We start from the raw sequence: 25,222 nt of genomic DNA on the forward strand, positions 1-25,222 counted from the left end.
TTGGGAGGACTGGATTTCATTAATTTATGAGAAAAGGTCCACCCAGCAATGCCGGACGGACTTCCGAACAAGCTCTATCTGATTAATGCGATACGTTTATCTTTTCTTCAAAGAGAAAACGGACTAACAGGCAAGCACCCTTCTTTCTATTATTTTTTTTACTTGGTTTAAATTGTTGCAGCAAAAAGAGATTTGTCAAATGAATCAGCTTTAAAGAACTTCTGGGTGAGCTATAACTCTTCTCTGTTATTCACGAAATTAACAGCTTATCTCTGTTTCTATTGCAAAAAGCTGTCCTGGAAGTGCATTCTAAAGATATAAACAGAAGAGGGATTTCTATTCCGAGGAACATTATATTGTCTGGGACTATTCTCTTTTTGGTCTATTTTATTTTGACGAATCTGCTTCTTCACGACGCCACTAACTGTTTTGATGCTGGGAACTAAATTTGTTTTGTGTTCTTGAACATAGAGAGATAAGGCAGGCTGCTCTGTTTATACTGTGATGTCATCAAGCCTGGAATATTAACCCAATTGTTGCTGAAATAAGAAGTGGTCCTTCTTTATTTTTGTTTTGTTTTGTTTTCGTGGTTTTAAAAATGGCAATCAAGAAAGTGGCTGAGAATCTGGAAGTAATTATATTTCAGAAAATAATGGATGAGATTGAGATAACGAAACAAACCCTGCGACAGGGCAGTAAGGAGCTGAAAATTGAACTGAGCAAAATGACGCAGGAGCTTAAAGAAATAGGGGATCCTGTGAGAGAGGAGAATGAGATCAGAGATGAGAAAAGAAAAAATAAAGGGAAGATACAAGCCCTGGAGATTGGAACAAATGTGGAAGTGGAAAAAGATCTGGAGTTTATGGATATTAGAAATAAAATCTACTGTTTGGAATTTAACGTTATCTCTGAAGAAATTAATGAAGATATTAGAGATAAAGTTATCAATGGCTTGGATAATCTTCTGGACAGGAATGACGTGATGGAGCTTGATATAGAGAAAATCTATGGAATTAACTGCAGCCATGTGACAATGGAAAAACTCTCAAGAGATGAGCCAGTGCATTTTGTAAAAAAGAAGAACACAGATATGACTTTACAACAATATTTCAGCAACTTATTCAGAATGGATGGCAAGAAAATATTTGGGATAGAGGAAATTCCCATCAGACTCTTATTATATGACTATGGCTATGACAGCAAGATTATTATGGAATACTGATAATGGAAGATTGGACACTGAAATTACTGGACTTAACAGGACTATTGAAGATGGAAGATGGAATTAATATGGATAATGGAATAATGGCTATTGAAATTATTGGACCTAACAGATTTTGATGAGATGGATTAATCGATATGTTTATTTGGACTATGGTTATGACAATAAGATTATTATTATTATTAACGAGATGGATTAATCAACATGTTTATTGGAGAAAAATTGATAGATATATTTCTTAAAGAATTGAAACCTCTCTTTGACTTTTTGTGGAAAGAATAAAGTAATGTTTATGAGATTTGATGATTAATTAAGATAACTACTGGAGGAAAGTGATTTTATAATATAATTTAAGAGACAGGATTGTTATATATTGTAGACCTACAACTGATTTGATCTGCGACAAATGGGAAGTCAACATTTTATTTTTTTGTCCAGAGTGGTAAGCTTAAGCAATATGAAAATGCACTCAAAAGCCTCTTCTTACACTCCATTTGAAAGTATATTTCCTCCAGTTACACAGACATAGAGAGGTCCTCTTAAGCTAAAACGAAACTTATCAATAATGATAGAAAGGCCACAAGAGGGCAGCAGCATACTTCTAAAGCTTACTTGGCAAGAGTACTAATATAGACTGCACTCTGTGGGCATGGAGGAGAAAACTGTAAACCGTGAGGCTAAAGGGCCATGAAATACAAGGAGGTACAGTCTGTGACATTTCTATGCAGAGTTCAAATCCACAGTGATCATTCACAACAGCCACAGTGGTCACTGCACTTATCTTGTATGCTTTTGACCTTCACATGGTAATGTCACAGACCAAATCTCTGACATTTCATGACCTTTTGGCCCCTGCTCTTTACACTTTTCTCCTCTACATTCGTATATGTGAACCATCTCTCTCTTGCCAACCAAAGATGTAGCCAACTTTATGCATCTGACAAAGTTTATGCATCTGGCCCACAAAACCTAATGCCACAAATAAATCTGTGAAGTCTTTTAAAATTGCCACACAACTTTCCTGATTGTTTTCCTGCAAGAGACTTTGTTGTTGTTGTTGTTATGTGCCCTCAAGTTGATTACGACTTATGGCGACCCTATGAATTAGTGACCTCCAAGAGCATCTGTCATGAACCACCGTTCTAATCTTGTAAGTTCAGGTCTGTGGCTTCCTTTATGGAATTAATCCATCTCTTGTTTGGCCTTCCTCTTTTTCTATTCCCTTCTGTTTTCCCCAGCATTATGGTCTTTTCTAGTGAATCATGCCTTCTCATGATGTGTCCAAAGTATGATAACCTCAGTTTCATCATTTTAGCTTCTAGTGACAGTTCTGGTTTAATTTGTTCTAACATAATTATTTGTATTTTTCGCATTCCATTCACAAAGTTCACCTCCAACACCACATTTTAAATGAGTTGATTTTTCTCTTATCGCCTTTTTCACAGTGCAACTTTCACATCCATGCATAGAGATCGGGAATACCATGGTTTGAATGATCCTGACTTTGGTGTTCAGTGATACATCTTTGCATTTGAGGACCTTTTCTAGTTCTCTCACAGCTGCCCTCCCCCATCCTAGCCTTCTTCTGATTTCTTGACTATTGTCTCCATTTTGGTTAATGACTGTGCCAAGGTATTGATAATACTTGAGAAGCTCAATGTCCTTATTGTCAACTTTAAAGTTACATAAATCTTCTGTTGTCATTACTTTAGTCTTTTTGACATTCAGCTGTAGTCCTGCTTTTGTGCTTTCCTCTTTAACTTTCATCAGCATTCGTTTCAAATCATTACTGGTTTCTGCTAATAGTATGGTATCATCTACATATCTTAAATTATTGATATTTCTCCCTCCAGTTTTCACACCTCCTTCATCTTGGTCCAATCCCACTTTCCGTATGATATGTTCTGCGTACAGATTAAACAAATAGGGTGATAAAATACACCCCTGTCTCACACCTTTTTCTATTGGGAACCAATCGGTTTCTCCATATATTGTCCTTAATGTGACTAATTTGCAACTGTATAAAAACAAATTCCAAAAATTGTAGGCTATATAAAAAAAATCACAACATTTACGTTATCACTACAATGGAATCTCAACAGCTCAAATACAGAATCATGGAGTTAGGAAGGTACTCAATGGTCATTTAGTCCACCCCCTGCAGCCACAGCTTCCCTGATAGGTAATGGGCCATCCAGCCTCTGTTTAAAAGCCTGTAATGGAGAAGAGTTCACCACCTCCTGAGGCAGTATGTTCTATTGTTGAAGAGCATGTATGGTTGGGTTGGGAAGTTCTTCTTAATGTTTTGTTTTTTTAAAAAGAAAACTTGCAAATTTGAACCCACTGGAATGGATCCTACCTCAAGATACAGGATCAGTACAGAACAAGACATAATTCTGCATTCAAAATTACTTGCTCCTCAAGCCATCTCCAGCACAAATTATTCCATATGAAGGAACATAGATTGATCCGTACAAAATATTGGCAGCTCTTCCAAGCTGCTAATGCACCAAGTGCAATTCTGTGAGTTATGAACTGAAGCTAATCAGAAAAGGAGATGATAATATAATGTATACGACTCAACAGCATACCTTTTCTTGGGGCTATCATACATGGGTAATAGAGCAAGTAATTGGCGATATCCTAAGCAACTTCCTATACATAAAATTTGAAAATGCAGTTCTTTTCCATATTTAATATTTTCAATAGTATTTCATCTGCTGAATAACCAGACATCAGAAAAAATTGAAACATTACAGTTGCTCATGATTACCTACCCATTCAAAAGATAGCATTAAGTTGTCCCTACAGACATCTTTTGATAAAGCTTATCCAGAATAGCACTGGGACTACTTCAATGTGCATTAATGCTATTGGCATTCTATGGGGAACATTCAAGGTTGTTCTTAGGAATGGATTCTGACCTTTCTCAAAAGATGCTGAACTTAATTCAACCCCCACAATTCCTTCCCACACATTAACAGGAAGTGGTTCACATAAGTAACTGTAGGGCAGTCATGTATAAATAGTACATTGTAGACCAATTAGTATATCAGTTATGAGCAACATCGAGGCTGGAATGGTGGCCTAGAGGAAAACAGACAGCTGAGCAGTTAATGCCGTTCTCCAAGAAGTAAAACCAGTTGATTGGTGGCTATCAGGGATGATATCAAGTGTTCTATTCCACATTTCACGCTCTCTCTTCTGCTATATTCCACCCTCCAAAGAATTCAGTTTCAGGCAGGTTGCAGACAAGAGAAAGGCTAGAACATATCTATAACCATTACCTCAGGATAACCAGTGCCTGACCTTCTTTACACGCACCAGCCAGGATGATGAGAAAAGACTCAACTTCTCCAGCTACTCTTAAACTGAGAACAGAACTCATGAACATTCAGTTCTGAAAAGTTCAGTCTACATCCATGAGCGATGCCACACAAGAATACCCCTCCAGAAGCCAAACCAGGGACCTCTTGGACCTCAAGGGGGGCCTTCAGGCCAAGAGCAACATGTGGCTCCTCTATCTATCCCTTAGGATTCTCCCTAGACTCTTCCCCTTCCCCCAGGCCATATCCCCGTTCACAGGCCACCCACTCACCATTCCCTGCTCCATGCCTTCAAGTGCTTTTATGAGGCTGGAATGTGCCTTTGAATGGCAATAATGTTTCCAGCTTGCTTGGATGGATGTGTGCATTTGCATGTGAGCACACATGTACGTGCAAACCTCTGACTATTCAGTGGCTGGAATGTAGCCTCCTATATGAAAGATAAGAGTTACATCCATTGCTCCACCCACTTTTGCCTCTGGCCACACCCACCATTGGCAGGTGGAGCCCTGAAGATTGCCCAAGAGGGAATGTGGCCTTCAGGCTGAAAAAGATTCCCCACTCCTGATTCACAGTATGTACTTAGCAGGTAGCTTTTCTTGACTTGTTTTATCAGAATGCTATCGTTTTTAGTTAATTCTAATGTTTTCGTTATTTAATTGTGTTTTAATTATTTTATTTTAAGCCACTCTGATAATATATCTGAGGAGTGGGATTATAAAAGAAAAGAAAAGGGCATCGCTATCTTGCAATAAGACTCCGCTATGTTCTGAGGCTGGAGAAGAGCAGCAGCTTTTTAGCCAAATCTCCCATTGGGAGCACATTACACATATTGCAACAATTTCCAGGGAGATGATGAAAGCATAAATGTTTAAGAGGTCCCTCTCAACAAGAAGAGTACTGTAATCAATAACCCAGGACAAGACGCATCCAGAGAATACAAGTATCCTATACAGCAATTCTCAAAAGTGCTTGAGCAGGCAAGCAAAGAGAGCTCACGTCAATGGTACACCGAGGGACTGGCGCCTTCAGCTGCTTGCCTCATCCCTAATACATTTTATAGCCAGTGTCATCTCCGAACCTTGAAGGAAAGGAAATGTTGATGGCTGATCCAACCCACAAATAGGAACACAACATCAGCAAATAGCAGAGGTCTTCAAGGCTGAAACAAGAGGCACAACTGCCATACAAACAACCATGTTTTGCATCAAATAGCCATTCTGAAGTTTTGCATCAGACAATCCTGTGTATAGTCATGTTTTGCACTGAACAACCCTACTGAACCCCAATAGTTCCACTGGAAAGATGGAATAGAAATGCAACACCAATCAAGTAGTGTTTGAGTTGACCCTAAAACATAGGGCCACATCTCCATGCAGCATTTATTTTGAGGAGTGGATGTGGTCCTTCAGCTTTTAACATGGACCATACTCCAGCCCATCTTGGATATATCTGCATTCATCTGGTTGATGCAGTTGACTGAGTGTGGAACCAGGTGCAAGTCCACATGGCTTGATTCCTGTGGTTCGCAAAGGAAACCCCAAGTTAAATTGAAGAAGAAAAAGAAGATGACGCATTTCCCCAGGGAGATTCCTGTCATTTGGGTGCTGCACAGTTGGTTGCTGGAAGCAGACCTTTCTATAACCATACATGCTCTTATACACATCTGTTAAGACCACACAAAACACACAGTGTTAAATGTGCCATCAATCTCAGCCATACTGGTATTAAAGCAAAAAAAAAAAAGCTAAAGGAGAATTTCTATAGTCTTTTTTTCATGGGTGATTTGCTTAAGTTAACTTTTAATTTCCTTTATGGCACATGAGGTTTTAGGTCTGGCAGCTGGCATAGCACAGTGGGGAGGACAGCCTGGCTGGGAGTCCAGAGTCTGCAAGTTCAAATCCCCGCTTGTGTCTCCTGGGTGTCAAGGGCCAGCTAAAGATCACCCCCACAGTGAGTGGCTCAGGGGTTACGTGGCCTGCCACCTGTGCAGCAGTGGGCAAGCTGCATAGCCAGCTGGGGAGGACTAGCCTCAGAGGGAGGCAACGGTAAAGCCCCTCTGAAAACCACTTACCATGAAAACCCTATTCATAGGGTAATAAGTCGGGATCGACTTGAAGGCAGTCCATTTCCATTTCAAGAAGAGAGTGGCATAGTTTGTCTTTTAAACAGCGTTTATGATCCTTTGGCAAGCGACCCCTTGAGAAAGAGAAACTGTCTGAGTTTATATAAGAACAGCCACAAGCCCAGCTCTCAGCACTGCCTTAGATACTTTCCATGATGCAACAGTCATCATGAGAGCATCAGCTTTCCTTTCAACTTAGATCCAACCTCCTCGTTAATGCTGTAGCAAATACGCAACATCAGTCACCTCCAAGGCCACAAACCCCCAACTCAATAAGCTGGGATCCTAGATGGACCACAACTTCATTAAAACCTCCCCCCACGTCCAAACAGCAGTGATGTTTACAGTTCAGCATATTTGTATAACAAGGATGGACAAGGCTATCAAAGCTATCAATGGCTACTAGCCATGATGGCTGTGCTCTGCCACCATAGTCAGATGTAGTATACTTCTGAACAACAGTTGTCAGTAGCCGAAGGAGGGGAGAGTGCTCTTGCACTCAGATCCTGCTTGTGGTCTTCCCATGAGCATCTGGTTGACCACTGTAAGAACAGGATGCTGGACTAGATGGGCCACTGGCCTGATCCAGCAGGCTCCTCATGTTCTTAATTAGCTATAGGGGCAGATGACCTTTAGCCACATGGTGGTCACTTACAAACTCTTCACTGGATGACTCCAACTATGTGGGGAGCCTGTCACTTACTGTGTCAATGCATTCAGCAAGGAAAGTCTTACCACATCCCAGCAAGCAACCTTTAGAAATGTGGGTGTGTGGTTTATGGAGTAGAATTTGCCTCGTTGTGTAGCCAGATGCTTGTCCTGCCAAACAATCTACTCCCTCCTGCTGGAAACTGTCCTTTGATGAGTTTACAAGAGCCCACCTCATGGCATATCTTAGCCTATGCTGTCCATTGGGGTCATGGAGAAAGGAAAGTAGGAAGTGCCCACAGCTGGCATACACAGGGCCATGAAGAAGATGAAGAAGGCCCACTAACAATTCACACACTGCTCTGGACTGCATTTTTGCTGATATGGACTTGGAGTCCTTCATCTTGCCCAGTCTCCAAATGAAACTCAGAGGATCTCAGCACAAGATGTGCATTTATCTCTGCACCTCATCTTCACAGATGCACTGTGCATCATGCCTTCTTCATGGCAAAATATTTTAGGAACATATGCCTAATGCATATGGCTAAGCAAAGTCCATAAGCAAGAAGAACTGGGTTCCTACTGGGAAGAAGGGTGGGATATTAATATTAATAATATTCCACTAATATTACTAGTAATACTAATAATAATACTCATGCTGTAATTGTTTTGGAAAGCGATTGCCATGCTCAGAATCTAGAGGGCTCTTTTAGAATGACATGACCCCCTTCTTGGTTTACTGAGGCTTTATTTCAAATTGAGAGTTAAATAACTAAACTAGCATGGCAGGGGAGGAAGCTAAGAAGTTAAAGTACTGAATAGGATGCTACACACACAAGACTTGAGGCAGTCTTCTCTATCACAAGGTACAATCCCACCAAACCAATTTCTGTTCAACATCTGAGGCCTTGCTCTGGGTGTCATTACTGAATGAATCTTGGCATGCATCTCCTAGGACCAGGATCTTTTCAGTGGTGGTGCCATGTCTGGGTAAAGCATTCCACAAAGAGCCTTATCAAACCCTAACATTCTGTTATTTTAGCATGACAAAAGCCTGGCTTTTTCAGGAAACCTTTGGTTGATTTAACTCTGTGTTTAAAGTTTAAAAGCAATGCTTGTAATACTTTTAGTCATGGTGTTCTGTTGCTTCAACTATAGAATAGTATATTTACTGTTTTTATTGTGATGGCTTTTGCACTTTGTAATGAGTTATTTGTATGACTTATGTTTTTATTGTTTTAATTTCTGAACCACTTTGCATTTATCTGATCTTTGGATAAGTAGTAGTGTGGGTACAAATTAAATTAATTGCATTGCATTTCTGTGGGCCACATGTATTATGATAGTGAGTGGTCACAAAGGCAAGATTCATGTTTGCGTTTCTTACAGTGCAATCCTATGTTTAAGCACAAGTGCATACAGTTGAGTTCAAGCTTGCACTCTAAATCCATACCACTTATTTCCAGGGGTGGTGAACTTGCTCCAATAATCCAAGTTTCTAGGGGGTGGCTTAAGACATTTTGGAATATGATATGGTGAATCCAAGATCCTCTACCCAGCCCCCTTCCACTAAGCTAATCATGCTCATCATGCTGATTTGCACATAATACTAAGTCGTTTTTTTAAAACTATATTTTATTAAACCATGGTTAAACCATGATTCAGTGTTATGCACAAACTCCATCCAGTGGCTTGCCTATTGTTTCCTTACTGCCAACAAATCACAAGCTGAAGCTGTGGTTTGTTGCTGGACTTTCTAGGGTATAGCATTTCTCCCACCAGGGTGGAGATGGACCTCGGCAAGGTGCACTGCGTCCTCACGTGGCAGCCTCCCAAAACAAAGAAGGATCTTCAGCGGTTCCTGGGGTTTGCCAACTACTATCATCAGTTCATTGCTAATTACTCTGATAAGACAGCGCCCCTCACGGACTCTCTGAAAGGCCCGGGTCCCTTTCACTGGACCAACGCCGCACAAGGAGCCTTCGAGGAATTGAAGGTTTGGTTTGCCTCAGAACCCATAGTGCAACACGTGAACCCAGCACGCCCCTTTGTGGCGGCGACAGATGTGTCTGATGCGGCCATCGGAGCGGTGCTTTTACAACCAGTGCAGAGAGGGGGAGGTCTGAGACCATGTGCTTACTTTTCGTGGAAGTAGACAAATTCATAGCAAAACTACACCATGTGGGAAAAAGAGTTGCTGGCCATTCGGCATGTGTTTGAAACTTGGCGCATCTTTTGGAAGGAGCGCAGCACAAGATTGAGGTGCACACCGATCATCGGAACCTGGAGAGCCTCCACACTGCCCGTAAGCTGAACCAGAGGCAGGTGCACTGGGCGCAGTTCTTTGCTCGCTTCCACTTCAAAACCCATTACATTCCTCAGACGCAGAATAAGGGGGCAGACGCTCTGTCCCACAAACTGGAATATCTGGAGAACCAGACTCCGAGACTGCAGCAACTGATTATACCTCTTGAGAAGATGATGGCAGGAGTGTTCCAGGACTCCCAGGTGGAAGAACTGCATTCGGCACAAGAAGAAGATCCATTTGTCAAGGAGAAGTGTGCCGAACTAGAGGGGCAGCCTGCAGGGGTACAGAGGGCTATACGCTGAAGGGGGGTGCTGTATCACTATGACACTATGTAAGTGCACCCCGAGGACGCAAGGGCCAAGGTCCTGCGTCAGTGTCATGACTCCCCCACTGCTGGGCACTTTGGAACCTTTAAAACTTTGCAAACAGTCGCCAGGGAGTTTTGGGGGCCTCGGATGAAGCAGGAGGTGGAGCACTATGTCCAGTCCTGCCCAGTATGTGCAAAAGCCAAGCATGTCACAGGACAGCCAGCAGGACTCGTAGAGCCACTCCCTACACCCCAGGGCCCTTGGCAGATGGTAACTGTGGACTTCATCATGAACCTTCCCCCCTCACAGGGGAAGACAACAGTGTTGTTGTTGGTAGATGCTTTTACTAAGATGGCTCATTTCATTCTGTGTTCAGGACTCCCAAACTCACGAGAGAAGGCTCAATTGTATGTGCAGCATGTTTACCAGTTGCACGGCCTCACAGACAGTTTAGTTTCGGACCGGGGGCCACAATTTATGGCTCCGTTTTGGTGCACCTTGTGGCAACTCCTGCAGAGTGAGCTGAGACTGTTGTCATCCCATCACTGGCAAACGGACGGTCAGACTGAGAATGCTACGCTGGAGCAGTATCTCCACTGTTATGTCAATTACCAGCAAGACAACTGGATGTCCTTTTTGCCCTTAGCGGAATTCTCTTACAACAATGCAGTGCATACCACCACGCAGCAAACCGCATTCTTTGCCAACCTGGGATATCACCCTCGAGCTTTTCCCACCCCACATGCCAGCCCTGCCATTCCTGCGGCCGAGGATTTCATGCAAGAGCTTCAGGCGATGCAGCAGTTGCTGAAGGAACAGTTAAGAGAGGGCGAAAGTGGACTATAAGAGAGTCATAGATCAACATCAACAGGAAGGCCCCGTGATCCGTGTGGGAGACAGGGTGTAGGGCACGCTGCCATAAGTTGGAGGACCGAAAGGTGGGGCCCCTCGAAGTTGAGGCGCAGATCAATCCAGAGGCCTTTCACCTGAGGCTGCCTCCCTCCTTCAAGCTACACCTGGTGTTCCATAGATCCCTGCTTACCCTGGAGCAACCCCCTGATTCTCACCAGGAGCCAGAGGTGCCTCCACCCTGTTGCGGTAAATGGACATGAGGTGGTGCGGATTTTGGACTCACGGAGGTGCTGAGGGCACCTTCAGTACTTGATCCACTTGAAGGGGTACGATCAGTTGGAGTGTTCGTGGGAATCAGCTGATGACGTCCATGTGCCAGACTTGGTGAGGGAGTTCCATGACCCTTACCCAGACAAGCCCAAACTCAAGGGGTGGAGGGAAATGGTGCATGGCAGGGGGGATGATGTTGCACCCCAGGCGCAAGGGAAGTTAGATCAGGGAGAGGAGTCAGATGAGGACGAGCTCACTGAGGACATTATAGGAGGGGGGCCTCTGTCAGTCCACAGACTTCCTCGCCCATCCCTCCTGTTGAGGCCAATCCCGCCTCATCTGCAAGTTCCCCGTCTGAGCCATTGGGAAGTGACCCTCCACATGCGCCAACCCCACCTGTGCCGGAATCCCCTCCTGGCACTTCATACGCTTCCCCACCAACCAGTTTCCTGCTCCCTGAGGTTGCGCCATCACCTAGAGAAACCCCACCGTCGGACAGGGCATCGGAGGCTCGCCCCCCCCTCACCCTGCGCGAGAAGGCGCGAGAAGCAGGACTCGCAGAGGTTGGAACTGCAGAGGAGCCATCAGTTGCAGGCAAAGGCCTTCCCTACTTGAGCAGGTGCCCACCCAGACTCCGGTGCTGAGTCAACTCTCCCCACATGCTGCAGAGACTGTTTAGGTAGCTTAGCTAGGGAAAGTAGTGAGCTAGAGTAGCCAGGTTTATGAAGCGCACTGTTTTGGATGTAACCATCACCTTAATAAAACAAGAATTAAACCAAGCCTCGCCTCCGTCTCGTGTCTCGGGCTCTGGCAGGGCAGTACAGGAGCCTGGCCAGTGATCTGTAAATATAGCCCACATAAAAGTAGAGCTTACTATGCAACAGGCTTTTATAAACCTTTGAAAATTGTCCTTGCTAAGTTATTGTCAGCAGCACAATCAGGAAGCAATATTTATTTCAGTTTACATTCGAATTTAAATTCAACTTAAACTATATTAACACTTACTAACTTTTGGGGCAGAGGAGTAATGTTCCATTTACTAAGTTTCCTTCTGCCAAGACGTTTCAGCTAATGGAAAATTTATAAGCTTTACACATCAAGTAAAGCAGTTTTGCTTGGTTCTATACTGAAAACTTAGTTCAGTATTGAATTTTGGTGGCAGAAATCCTTCAAAGCTGCATGATCAAGTAATCCACACATATGCACAGAGAGACACTGGTGCTTTTTATTCAATTTGCTTACATGCTTATAGCCAACAGCTTGAAATGGATCCAGCATGCACAAGAGAGGCTCAAACTTGATGGAAAGTTTCCCCTTCAAAGTCTTTGTGGGGAGTTCGGGAAGAGATTTATTTTCCCTCAGGAAGGAAGACAGCACACCAGCCAGATATGTCAGCTGCAGTACCTGCCACCTTGGAGCAGAAAAGGGGAGAGGAAAAGAAGAGATATTGAAAGCAAAACAAGCAAGAGATCATGTGGCGGTTTAATCGGAACAAGGTCAGCAGCAGCAGAACAGATGTCCAAAATGCCATACTGCCACATTGCTGGCATCTCTTCGCTCATTTCCATAACAATGCAAAGTCTTACCCGGCTAGCCATGCCAAACCACTGAAAGTTCACAATGCCAACTTATAAAGATGCCACAACTGAGTGGCTGGGCTGGTGGGAAAGAAGTGAACGTGACTCACTGGCACTCCCAAGGATGATTACTGCCTCCTGAGACTTTTTTGACCTACAGGAGGAACAAAACCCTTGCTGCTTCAAAAAGAGGACGTTGAAAGGGGCAAACCAGAAGAATACAGCCACTGACTAGCCATTCTATTACACCAGACACTCATGCAGTCACCCAAATGGGAGAATGCAAGCCTCAAAAAAACAGGAAATGCCACTAATATTTGAAAAACTTGGTGGTAGGCAAGAGGAATGTTGGTTATGGAGACACTTGGGGTAGGACACAGATAGGACTCCAATTTCTAAACCATACTTAAGAGGTTGGGACACAACCCCACCGTCTACACCTGGATTTTCCTACATCCTTCACCCAGTGGTGGCTCACAAAGAGGAGACTGAGGCAGTGGTGTCCTCCTGGCAGCAGGATGGGGTAGGGTCACCACCGCCAACCTAGAGATCCCCCATCTTTGCCACCACCTCACCCTGCCCCATCCTGACAAGCACAGTGCCACCGTCAGAAGAACACTGTTGCCTCTGTCCTGCTCACCAGTCACAGCTGCCTTCACTATGGTAACCACAGTTTACAGATAAGTTGAGCTGACCAATCATATCCAGGCTAGTATACACACCTGCTTATGGTTGCATTTTGTTCTTGTACACATTTTAGCAGCAATTCACCTACTTTTTTGTTCTCACCCAATTCTGTACCTAAATCTAATTGGCTAATGCCAGTGCCACTCCTACCCTGGGGTTAGAAATTTTTTAAATTGCAATGAGGGTAGCGGAAGCCTCGAAGAAGCTGGCTGGTGCAGCACTTTGCAATGTGTGCCGGCAAACGGCATTGCTCTCTCCTGCCAGCTTATCTACCACTCATCCAGCAACACAGCCAAGTGAGGGAGCATAGCCTCTTGGCTCTCCATCACCAGCTTCACACCCATTATTAGCGTGCAGCTGGCTAGGCACTATTTGGGATGCAGCAGCAGAGCATTAACAGCGACTGTGGCCACTTTGTGGCTGTGTGGGAGGGGAGTCTGCTCATGGTCTCTGCCACACTATATGCTGCACATGGTTAATATCAATGCAGATGCAACAGTTAGGGCAGCAGGGGAAGACAAGGAATACATCTGCATCAGGCTGCCAGAGCCTTCAAGTGATTCCCCCCCCCCCAACAGGCCATTAACAGCAGCAGAGGGGCCGAGTGCAGTTTCCTAGAGCCTTCCCACTGCCGCAGCCTACTCTATGACCACATTTGAACAATGAACTATGTTCGGCATTCCTGAAGACACACATATGCGTGTTGGGGAGGGGGGAGAAGTAGGGAGTCAGCGAGGAATGCACACTCCAGAACAGGAGGCGGTTATTCAGTGAGGATAATCTCAGTCTGAACAGACAATGAATTCAGGCCGTTTTCCACCCATGCACTCTTCCTGTAGGTCATTTGAAAAAAGTTCACTATGGACATCTTTGGGACTGCTGTCAGTGGTAGCTAAGAATCCTCAATTTTCCTGTAGCAGTCTTAACACAAAGCAGAAGGTCAAAGGCCCCAGATCTTGATTTTTTCCCCCAACTTCAAATTTACCTACAGTGTATAAACACTTCTAAGGTTGAAACACATACTGATGTACCGAAGCATGTGCTAAGTTCCGAGTTCAAATATCACCTCAGTCACTCACAAGACTGCCTATTCATAATAATACTGGCCTACCATACAGGACTGTGGTAAAGACGAGCAAGGTAATATATAAGAAGTGTTCTGTATAATGTAATTTTTTGCCATCCCGATTACTGCAAATGGAGCAATCACTATAGTTTTGCCTTAACTGCCACCTGATGGGAGTTAGAGAATAGACAAAAGAGTCTTCCCTTTAATGCAAGGGTGATGAATATGATACCCTTGAGATGTTCCTGGACTACAACTCCCATCATCCCTGACCACTGGCCACAATGGATGAGGCTGATGGGAGTTTGAGGCCAACAACCTCTGGAGGGCCACAGAACCCCTCCCTTGCTTTAAGGATAAACCAACTGCTGAAGTGAAGCCTCAAACCAGGACACTGCAGAGGGGTGCATGTGTGTGTGTAAAATCCCCCCAACTGTTATATGAATTGACAGAGGCACAGACAGAAAAACAGTGAGCTAAGGTAAGCTAAAAGGGTAGGGGTACAGACTTGAGATGAGGTCAGCACAAGTAGCTCTCTGGGGATCTGCAGCCTGCTGGAGGTGTTTGCGTATGCTTCCACAGTGCTTTACCTGTACATCTGAAACTAAAAACAAACCAAAAAGGAAAACCAAATCCTTTAGCGCTATCCCTGAAACTTCTTGTTGCTCAGGGAAGCTGGGAGCATGTAACATAATATTAAAGAGAGTTGTTGCTATTGAAGGATAATGTAGTTAAACATATCCTTTGCCTCCAAGTCTTTGGTTCGAGGTCCCCAACCGTCTGTCTGTATTCAAGATAACCTAAAAGCCCCACGTGATACTCTTTTGGACACTCGTTTACCACATGTATTTATTTATAATAAAATTATAAATAATAAAATAAAATTTTATTTCTAGGCCGCCTATCTGGCCGAATTATTTGATTTATATCCCACCCTTCCTCCCAGTAGGAGCCCAGGGTGGCAATGATGTACACAGCTCAGGCCCAGTTCTCCAGAGAGAATTCTAGCACAGCAGGGACAAGGCTAAAACTATTATTCCTGACACCTAGGGTGGGGTTCTGTTGTTGCTGTTTTTGGTCTGGAGGAGTCTTTTTTAGACGATGGAGCATTCCATCACGCAAACCCCTGCCTACAATCTGAAGTGGTACAGCCGAGATGCAGGTTTATCACAGTTTTATTACTGGCATTAAGTTCCCAATTTTTGTTCTATTACCAACGTTATTCCTCCCACCGTCCAACGGTTGTAGCAACATGTCACAGCTAGCAGCTTTCCACCCTTCCCAAGTAGGTTCTATCAAGTGGAAGCCGAGCCAAAAATGGAATCGACTTTAAAATGAAAGGGGGGGGGGGAGAGTCAGTCCCATGAATGGGAAGCTAGCAAGTTATAAAGAAGGATCCTCCCTCCCTTCTATCCTCACCCCAAGGAATGCAGCGGAAATCGTTGCCTACTGCAGAAGTTTCACTCAACAAGCCACAACACCGCTCCCTCAGAAGTGTACACAGGCTGCACCTGTTGGCGTTTGGTAACCAGAAGGCCTAAGGGCAATTCTAGGGTAACATTCCTGGCTCATGCTTGCCAAAGGACAGGGAAGTTTCAAACCATCACATTACGAGAATTAGTGAAGAGTGAGTGTATTATTTTGAGTGTGAAACACATGACAAGAGAAAAAAGCCAAGATACAAACCGACAATTCTACAAAGTCTAAGAAACAGACTAGGTACCATCTCAATTCTCAAAGTAAGTTTATAAAGAATCATCATCATTATTAAATTTATATCCCACCCTTCCTCCCAATAGGAGCCCAGGGCGGCAACAGTTATATGCAACAGTATACACTAGGAGCAGTAATAAAAGACAGCCGACAACCATGTTCAGTCTAATTTCCGATTTTTATTTATTTTATTATTTATTTATTTATTATTTTAGTTATATCCCGCCCTTCCTCCCCGCAGGAGCCCAGGGTGGCACTTTTGAGACATGGGATATGTTCGGACTTTTCAGCGGACATACGATTGTCGCTGTCATGGCCCCGTCAGAGGACTCATCAGACGAGGATGACTCGGGAGTAACAGCAGCAGACCCAGAAGCAGCAGACCCAGAAGGAGAAACGGAGGAAACTCCTGAGAACCCAGCTCCTTCTCCCCCTCAGCTGCAGAGCACCCCAGACGCAGCTGAAGCCCTTCAGCCAGACGCAGCCAGTGAACAGGATACTCCCCCCTCACCTGCAGAACGTAGACAACAGGTCAGACAGAAGAGGGGCAGGCCTGTCCACTTAAGGCCAGAACGCTGATGGCTCACACATGCTGACAAACCTGCTCCTTAAAAGTCAAACCTTGGCTTCAGCTTGTTGCTGACTACAATGTCAGGCGTGACCACTGTGTGTCTTCCTATCCCCTGAACCTTGACTTGGACTGATCTCTCGGCAAACTAGACATGGACCTTCACTGACGTCTCTTCTGGATTTCTGGCTTGGCACGTAAGCTTCGAACGGCCTCTGCCCTTATCTTGCTTCCTCCTTGCTAGCCTGGCAGATTTATAGCCAAGCTGCCGGCTGAGGACTTATGGCCTGGCAATTACCAAGGAATCTCCAGCCCTGCCTGCACCCCCACTGACACTGCTGTCTCAGTGAAGAGCTGACAGTCGCATTCGGAAGGGGTCACTGACATCAGCGAGCTCTGACAGAAAAGGAACACCTGGGAGCTCATGTTAAGCTCCTGATTGTTCCTTTGTAGTCGCATCCTTACCTGAGGTCACATATGAAGTCAGGTGTGGATCAGGTGCAGAAAATGCCCTCAAGGACCCAACTGGGGCCCCTGCTGGGCCTAAACAGGCCCACAGGCTGGAAGTTCCCCTCCCCTGCTCTAAGGGATTAGAGACAAAATGTTTGCTTTTTTAAAAAAGAAAGCATGATAAGGCTGCAGCAATGCTGCCTTGGGCTCCTCTGGGAAGAAGGCTGAGATATAAATTTAATAAATATATACAACTGCCAAGCTATTTATCACAATACTGAACTCATGCAGGCAATGACCTCACATGCCCTGCTCTCCCACCTTCATGCACTCCGCAGAATGTGAAAGTGGGCTCTGCAAGTATATAACTGAAGTGTTCTTCTAAAGAATGGTGCCTGTGTTCTCCCAATATGTATGGAACAGAGTGTGGCAATGCCAAGTAGCCCTACCTATGGCATTGATGCAGATATTTGGAAGGAGGGAGCCTTTGTGCATTACAGCTGTACACTCAAAGGCTTCCCCATGACCTGGAACCCTGGGTGATCAAGTCCCTGGGTCACACAGATTCCTTCACGCACCCCTTCTCTGCAATCATTAAAGCTGTATGTGCTGATGGGGGAGAGGGTAGAGCTACTTGGCATATGCAGCGTGGGGAGTAGGGCTACTCAGCATGTCTCTGCTCCCCGCTCCTGTGTTGGGAGAATGCATGTGGCATTCTCCTGAAGAGGGCTTCAACATTCCTGGGAATGTTGGTCTCATTCGAGTACGAAAGAGTGTGTGCAGTTACTCTCATAAAGCTTGTTTTTGCATTCTGCCCAACATGCACGGGCAAGGGGTAGGGCCATTGGCTATGATCCCAGCCCCATCCATGCACTGATTGAACACATGGATGGGAGTACGAGAAGAGAGCTCAAGAATCTTGCAGCACCGGGGGGGGGGGAAACAGTTTTATTGTGGAATAAACTTTCATTGAAGACAGCCTACTTCATAATTTAAGTCTTATCCTTAACTGTAACTGTAAACTGCCCAGAGAGCATCGGCTATGGGGTGGTATATCAATGTAATAAATAAATAAACTGGTAGATTTACATCTGTGTGCACGTGCATATACACATGTACAAAAATGTGTGGATATATGAGCGTGCATGTAATGTAAGTATTACCAAAGATGTACTCAAAGAAAACTGAACAAATGAAGCCAAAAGGCTGCACAGTGCAAGAGACAGTTTGCAACATTTCTTTGTAAAACTCAAAGCATGTATAAGTACAATGACAACTCACAACAGCAGTAATAAGCAATAAAATAAATTAGCATAGCAAAGCTAGGATGATTATCATGAATTATTACCATTGCAAATAGTTTCTGTGCTTGTATACATTTGAGCTTTACACAGAAATGTCGCAACATTAGAGCATTAAAAAAAGTCTGGCACCTCGAAATCTGCACTGTTTTTAAATAAATAAAAGCAAGGCTACTCCTCTGGAATTAAAACAAAGACTGCAATGCTGCAAGCCTGATGATGCTTAGAAAATTCCATTCAGTATTTAAACAAAAGGCTGTATTGGTTTTTAATATTCTGCTTCATGGTCTGCCTACTATGCAGTAGAAAGGAAAAAAGAGAATGTGTATAGGCAGACCTTCCTCTTTCAACAAGCCTTTTAAATAGAGACCTTATCCCAGTCTGTGGCTGTGCTGGAATTGCTTTTTAAGATCTTTTCAAAGTTGTTTTTTAAAGATGTTTTATTTTAATATGCTTAAAACATTAAAACAAAACATCTTAAAGTCTTTTGTTTAAGATGTTTTGAAGTACTTTTAGTGTTTTTGTTTCCCACTCTGGGCTCCTTTTAGCAGTGGCGTCAATAGCGGGAGTGCGGGGGGGGTGCAGACCTCCGGTGCGTGCCCTCCCAGGGGCATGGACGAGGTGGCTGGGCTTGCGCGCGCACTCGAGGCCAGTCACCCCGTCCATGCCCCTGGGAGGGCACGCGCCGGAGGGGCACCCAGCCGGAGAAGGCCTGGGAACGCCGGTGTGCCTCCCTCGCCCCGCCGATGCTGCTCCCGCACTCGCCCGCCTCCGAGGAGTTGGAGCAGGCTTGCCGGCAACGGCACGGGGCAAGGCGGCTCTGGGTGTCACCCCCCTCATGGTGACACCCGGGTGCGGGCCACACCCTCCGCACCCCGGCAGTGACGCCCCTGCCTTTTAGGAGGAAGGCTGGGATATAAATTTAACAACAAACGAACATATTCTTTATCTCCAGCATAAAGAAAAAATAGAGATAGGAATTAGTGGCTTCCTTGTCCTGTAAAAAGGGACAACACACACTAGGGGACTGTATTTTATTCTCTGGTATCAAAAAAACATATACATACACACACACCATGATAAAATACAGACAGCAAGTGGAGTTTCAAAAGAGATTTTTAAAAGCGAGTTTAAGCAGAAAGAGTGACCAAGAAGCACATAAAAGTTATGTTCTCCATTTGATTGATTAGTATTAGAAATCCTTGCCCTTCAGACTTCCAAGAGAGATGCTGGCTACTCATGTACCTTTTGAGCTGGGTGCTTCACAACTGCCTTATCACAGATTGGCAGACTTTTAAGCAGCCCTGTCCCAATAAGAGAAGGGGCTGTGTTTAACTCCCTAAGTCAGACCAAGATATCAAGGCTACAACACAGGTTGCCACTGCCTAATATGCCGGACCATTCATATTGAATCCCCTCATCTTCTTACTTCAAGATCTTCCTCCTAACTCTGCTCATTAAGTAGACAACCTTGATGAGATTCAGTTTCTGGCCTGACCAGTGAAGAACTCCCCCATCACCTTACTGGAAGAAATCCCGATAAGACATGGCTTATATCATTAGGGCACTGTGCATGCACACCTGCCGCCAGTCAAGGTGACAGTGGGGGTGTCAACCCTTTATGGATGCCGCTAACAGCCATCTTGGGTGATGGCAGGCATGTGCACAGAGTATGCTGATGTGGTGACATGGGAAATAGAGTGGGTAGGGCTATTTAAGCCTGTTCCACCTGCATCAGGGGGTGTTGCCAGGGGGGGAGCTCCTGCTCCACAGCAGAGTTGGGTCGCTGGGTGCGATTTGCCCCACAACCCAATGCCAGTGCAGATCGCAGAGTGGGAGCTCCATCCTCCCAGCCTAAGGAGGGGCTCTTCTGGGCCACAGGGGCACTCAGCAAGTGCCTGACTTGGCCACCCGCTGGCACAGGGCCTTATTAGAACATGAACAACTATACATGTAATCAAACAAATATGTGTGTACAAAATTACAAAATATAATTACTCCAAGCTGTGGCCACCATATAAAAAACAATAAAGTTTTCCAAATAACAAAGATAAAGATTGATGAGATTTCCAGGATCTTAGCAGGTCATACAAATCAATATATTCAACCCTTGCCTACAACTCCATATATTCATCCACCAAAGAGGCAGACTCCTCCACAGAAACGCTGTGGGTGGTGATCCTGGGCCCCAAGAATAGTTTAGTACTGGGAACATTCTATCATTCCCCTGATCAAAATGCACAGGGGAGCACTTGAGATGAAAAATGAAATTGAGGCAGCATCCAAATTAGATGTAGTAGCAATGGGTGACTTTAACCTGACATAGATTGTTACATATGGCAAACAAGTAAAATTCTTAGAGACCCTAAATGCCTGTGCCCTTGAACAGTTGGTCATGGAACCTACCAGAGGGGCGGTGACCTTGGACTTAATCTTAAGTGGCACCCAGGAGATGTAAGCGCTGTTGAACTGATTGGGAGCAGTGACCATAGTGCTATTAAATTAAACACACATGTAAATGACCAATTGCCAAGAAAATTCAACACTGTCACATTTGACTTCAAAGGAGGAAAATTCCCAAAAATGAGGGGACTGGTAAAAAGAAAGTAGAAAGACACAGTCAAAAGAGGGTCAATTCACTCCAAAATGATTGGGAGTTGTTTAAAAACACAATATTGGAAGCTCAACTGGAGTATATACCACAGATCAGGAAATGTACCACCAGGGCCAAGAGGATGCCAGCATGGTTAATAAGCAGAGTCAAAGGAGCTAACAGAGGCAAGAAGGCTCCCTTCAAAAAGTGGAAGTCTTGTCTGAATGAGGAGAATAAAAAAACAAATACTCTGGCAAAAGAAATGCAAAAAGACAATAAGAGATGCTAAAAAAGAAACTGAGGAGCACATTGCTAAAAACATTAAAACAAACAAAAAAATACCTTTCAGTGCATTCAAAGGAGGAGACCATCTAGGGAGGCGGTTGGACCCTTGGTTGGCAAGGGAGTCAAAGGTGTGTTAAAGCAGGATAAGCAAGTTTCAGAGAAGCTAAATGAATTCTTTGCATTTGAGTGGAGGTTATAGGGCAGATCCCTGTGCAAGAACTAACTTTTGCAGGAAGGGAGTCTGAGGAACTGAAGCAGATAATGTTGATGAGAGATGAAATTCTAGGCTTAATAGACAAAACAAAAACTGACACATCACTGGGTTCAGATGACATCCACCCAAAAGTTCTCAAAGAACACAAAAGGTTAGATAGCTGTTCTTTCAACAAAAATATGTAACTTGTTCCTCAGATCAGCCTCCATATCTCAGTACTGGAAAGTAGCCAATGTAACACCAATCTTTAAAAGGGATCCGGAGGGATCTCAGAAATTACAGGCCAGTTAGCTTAACGCCTGTCCCGGAAATATGGGTAGAAACTATTATTAAATATTAAAAACCAAGCATATAGAAGAACAAGCCTGGCAGAAGAAGAGCCAGTGTGGCTTCTGCAAGGGTAGGTCTTGTCTCACCAGTCTATTGGAGTTCTTTGAGAGTGTCAGGAAACATATAGATGGAGGTGATTTGGTTGACATAGTGTACTTGGACTTTCAAAAAGCTTTCAACAGGGTACCTCGCCAAAGACTCCTGAGTAAGCTTAGCAGTCATGGAATAAGAGGAGAGGTCCTCTTCTGGACCAGGAACTGGATAAGCAGCACGAAGCAGAGAGTAGGAATAAATGGACAGTTCTCTCAATGTAGGGCTGTTGAAAGTGGACTTCCCCAAGGATTGGTATTGGGACCTGTGCTTGTTAACTTGTTCATAAATGATCTAGAGATAGGAGTGAGTAGTGAGGTAGCCAAGTCTGCTGATACTAAATTGTTCAGGGTTGTTAAAACAAAGAGAGATTGCGAAGAGCTCCAAAAGGACCTCCCCAAACTGAGTGAATGGGCAGTGAAATGGCAAATGCAATTTAATGTGAGCAATGTGATGCATGTCATGGCAAAAAAATCTTGATTTCACACATGTGCTCATAGGATCTGAACAGGCAGTGACTGACAAGGAACAAGACCTAGAGGTCGTAGTGGATAGCTCAATTAAGATGTCAATCAAAGTGTGGCAGCTGTGAAAAAGGCAAATTCCATGCTAGAGATCATTAGGAAGCGTATTGAAAATAAAACTGCTAATAACATAATAGTGCAGCCACATTTGGAATACCATGTACAATTCTGGTCAGCTCACCTCAAAAAGGATATTGTAGAGTGGGAAAAGGTACAAAAAAGGGCAACCAAGATGATCAAGGGGATAGAATGACTTCCCCTATGAGGAAAGATTGCAGCATTTGAGGCTTTTTCATTTAGAGAAAAGGAAAGTAAGAGAAAACATGATGGAAGTTTATAAAATTATGCATGGTATAGAGAGAGTGGATAGGGAGAAAAACTTCTCTCTTTCTCATAACACTAAGTCATGGACATCCAATGAAGCTGAATGTTGGGCGATTCCAGACACATAAAAGAAAGTACTTCTCACACAGAGCATAGCTAAGCTATGGAATTCGTTCCCAGAGGAGGTAGTGATGGCCACCAATTAAGAGGGCTTTAAAAGAGGATTAGACAAATCCATGGAGAATAACAGTATCAGAGGCTACTAGCCACAATGCCTATGCTCTGCCTCCACAACTGGAGTCAGTATGCTTCTGAATACCAGTTGCTGGAAACCGTAGAGGGGGGCAGTGCTCAGGTCCTGCTTGCGGGCATCCCCTGGGCATCTGGGTAGCCATGGTGACAACAGGATGCTGGACACAATGGACCACTGGCCTAGTCCCGCAGGCTCTTATGTTTTTAACTTGAAAAGTTTTTACTTTTGGATCACAATTATTGGAGTAACAACCCTTTAGATTGAACTCTTATGGCTAGGTACATGTAGAAGGGTCATAATTACATCCCTGAAAGAAGGAACATTTTTGAAAGAAAACTTTGAGGCAATAAGAGAATGAATGGCGGCCATTCATTAATAATTCTCCAATTTGTTTCTGAATAAGCATGTAAAGACTCAAGATACAGTCCTAGAGATCTTGTCAATTATCATCTGTACTATTTTGATATCTTCATTGTTTTTTATATAGTGGCCACAGCTCAGATTTCTTATATTTTCTATTATTGTACACATATACTTACACTATCATTTTATTGTCACTTTGGTTCCTGTGACTTTTGTCTTTTTGTTACTTATATCTGGGGACCCCTTCCTGGGACCCCCATTTTTTGCCATGGATGTTATATAAGACACTTCTGAGAATATATTCCAAATATATTTGAAGGCTCCTTTGCTTTCCAGACCTATAGCAAACAGCCTGCAAGCTATGCCCAATCACCAAGGGGTTGTGGGGTTCTAAAAATTTGCTTATGAAACAAACACCTGAGAGTCACAAAAAACAAGTTCTGTTACAGTTGTCTGCAGCATGTGGAACACACACAAATTAATCTGCCTTTTCTTCACATGTACATATAAAATGAAGTTCCAAACATCATTTTTCACCTGTGAGCCAAGTTACTGAGATTTGTGCCACAGAATGCCCTTTCTTCATGCCTGTTAGGCACTTGCTAGCAATTGAGTATTTACACCACAACTTAGAAGTCTCTCTTATGACCTAGGAAACTGGGGAGGAGAGTACTGTGAACCAGAAGACAAAAAGTAAGAGGGAGGCCAGACTAGCAGAGGAGAAGGAGAGTTTCATAGATCGTTTTCAAATCATGTATACCAGGTATCTATTAATCCAAACCAAATATACAGAAATAATAATAATAAAAAAGATCAATCATTGATGAGAATCAGCTGCATGGAGTTGACGGAAGGGTCCCAGAAGAGATGGTGGAATTGTATGACCCCAACAGAACACATTTGGATAGGATGGGAACAGATCCCACTGCACTAATAAACAGGGATAACAAAATTTAGTGCTTGCTGCTAGTGCTTTCAAATACTGATGTTATGACAGAGATCAATGTCTCTTGCCAATAACAGGCAATACATTTTAATCCTATCTTGCTGTTCTTGCCCAGAAATAAAATTTATTCTGCCTGCCTTGTCAGTTTTAGATGGATGATCATGACTGTTCATTGCTATTATTGAAGCCCAAATGCTGGAGCTCCCATTGGTACCTGGGGACTGAGGACTTGTTTGAACACATTCAGGCAGGTTCTACTGACCCTTTCAGCTAGATGCATTCTTTCTAACAACTGGCAGAAGGCAAAGCAGTTTCCACAAAGAAGAGGGGTTTTTTTGGGGGGGGGTACATTAAGCAAAGTTGCTTGGCATATGTTTTGCTTTTAACTGGCCCTTGACTCAGTTGTTCACATAAATGTGTGAGTGTACAACAAATACCTAAGAAGAGTATGCACACACTTTTTACCCAACCAATCAGGATGCATCTTTGTTAATTCTTAGCACATATTAACTCGGAGCAGGACTTTCAATGTGGCTGCCCCTGTTCAGTGGAACAGCATTCCTATCAAGATCCAACAGGTGCCAACTACCTGCACTTTCCAGAAACAACTGAAGACGTTGTTCTGACAAGCTTTCCAAACTGGACAAATAGGTCTCTGCCATGGGTATCTTAGTATTGTTTTAAATTTATCTGTTATTTTCTGTGCTGTTTCAAACTGTTTTTACTGTGTTTTGTACTCCGCCTTGAGATATGTGTGGGGAAGGATATGACTACATAATATAAATAAATATGGCTTCTTAAAATAAATGCTAATGTTAAAAACCTAAAAGAAAAAGTAAGCATGCTAATACAGTCATATCCCAAACACGCTTCAGAAGG

General features: G+C 43.7%; 1 protein-coding gene across 8 annotated transcripts in view; it reads right to left on the reverse strand.

Moving 5' to 3' along the window:
• Positions 1–25,222, reverse strand: part of RHBDF2 (rhomboid 5 homolog 2) — a 104,993-nt gene that overhangs the window by 48,828 nt on the left and 30,943 nt on the right. For 2 of the 8 annotated variants that reach the window (XM_061616308.1, XM_061616305.1), the window contains one exon: positions 12,302–12,470. The exons of 5 other annotated variants lie outside the window; for them this stretch is intronic. The gene's annotated coding sequence lies outside the window, so the exon portion shown is untranslated. Of the gene's footprint in view, positions 1–6,622; positions 6,748–12,301; positions 12,471–25,222 lie in introns of all 8 variants that reach the window. One more of the 8 variants, XM_061616310.1, reaches the window with a different exon arrangement.

This window comes from Rhineura floridana, chromosome 3, assembly GCF_030035675.1.
Source record: "Rhineura floridana isolate rRhiFlo1 chromosome 3, rRhiFlo1.hap2, whole genome shotgun sequence".
Lineage (NCBI taxonomy): Eukaryota > Metazoa > Chordata > Lepidosauria > Squamata > Rhineuridae > Rhineura > Rhineura floridana.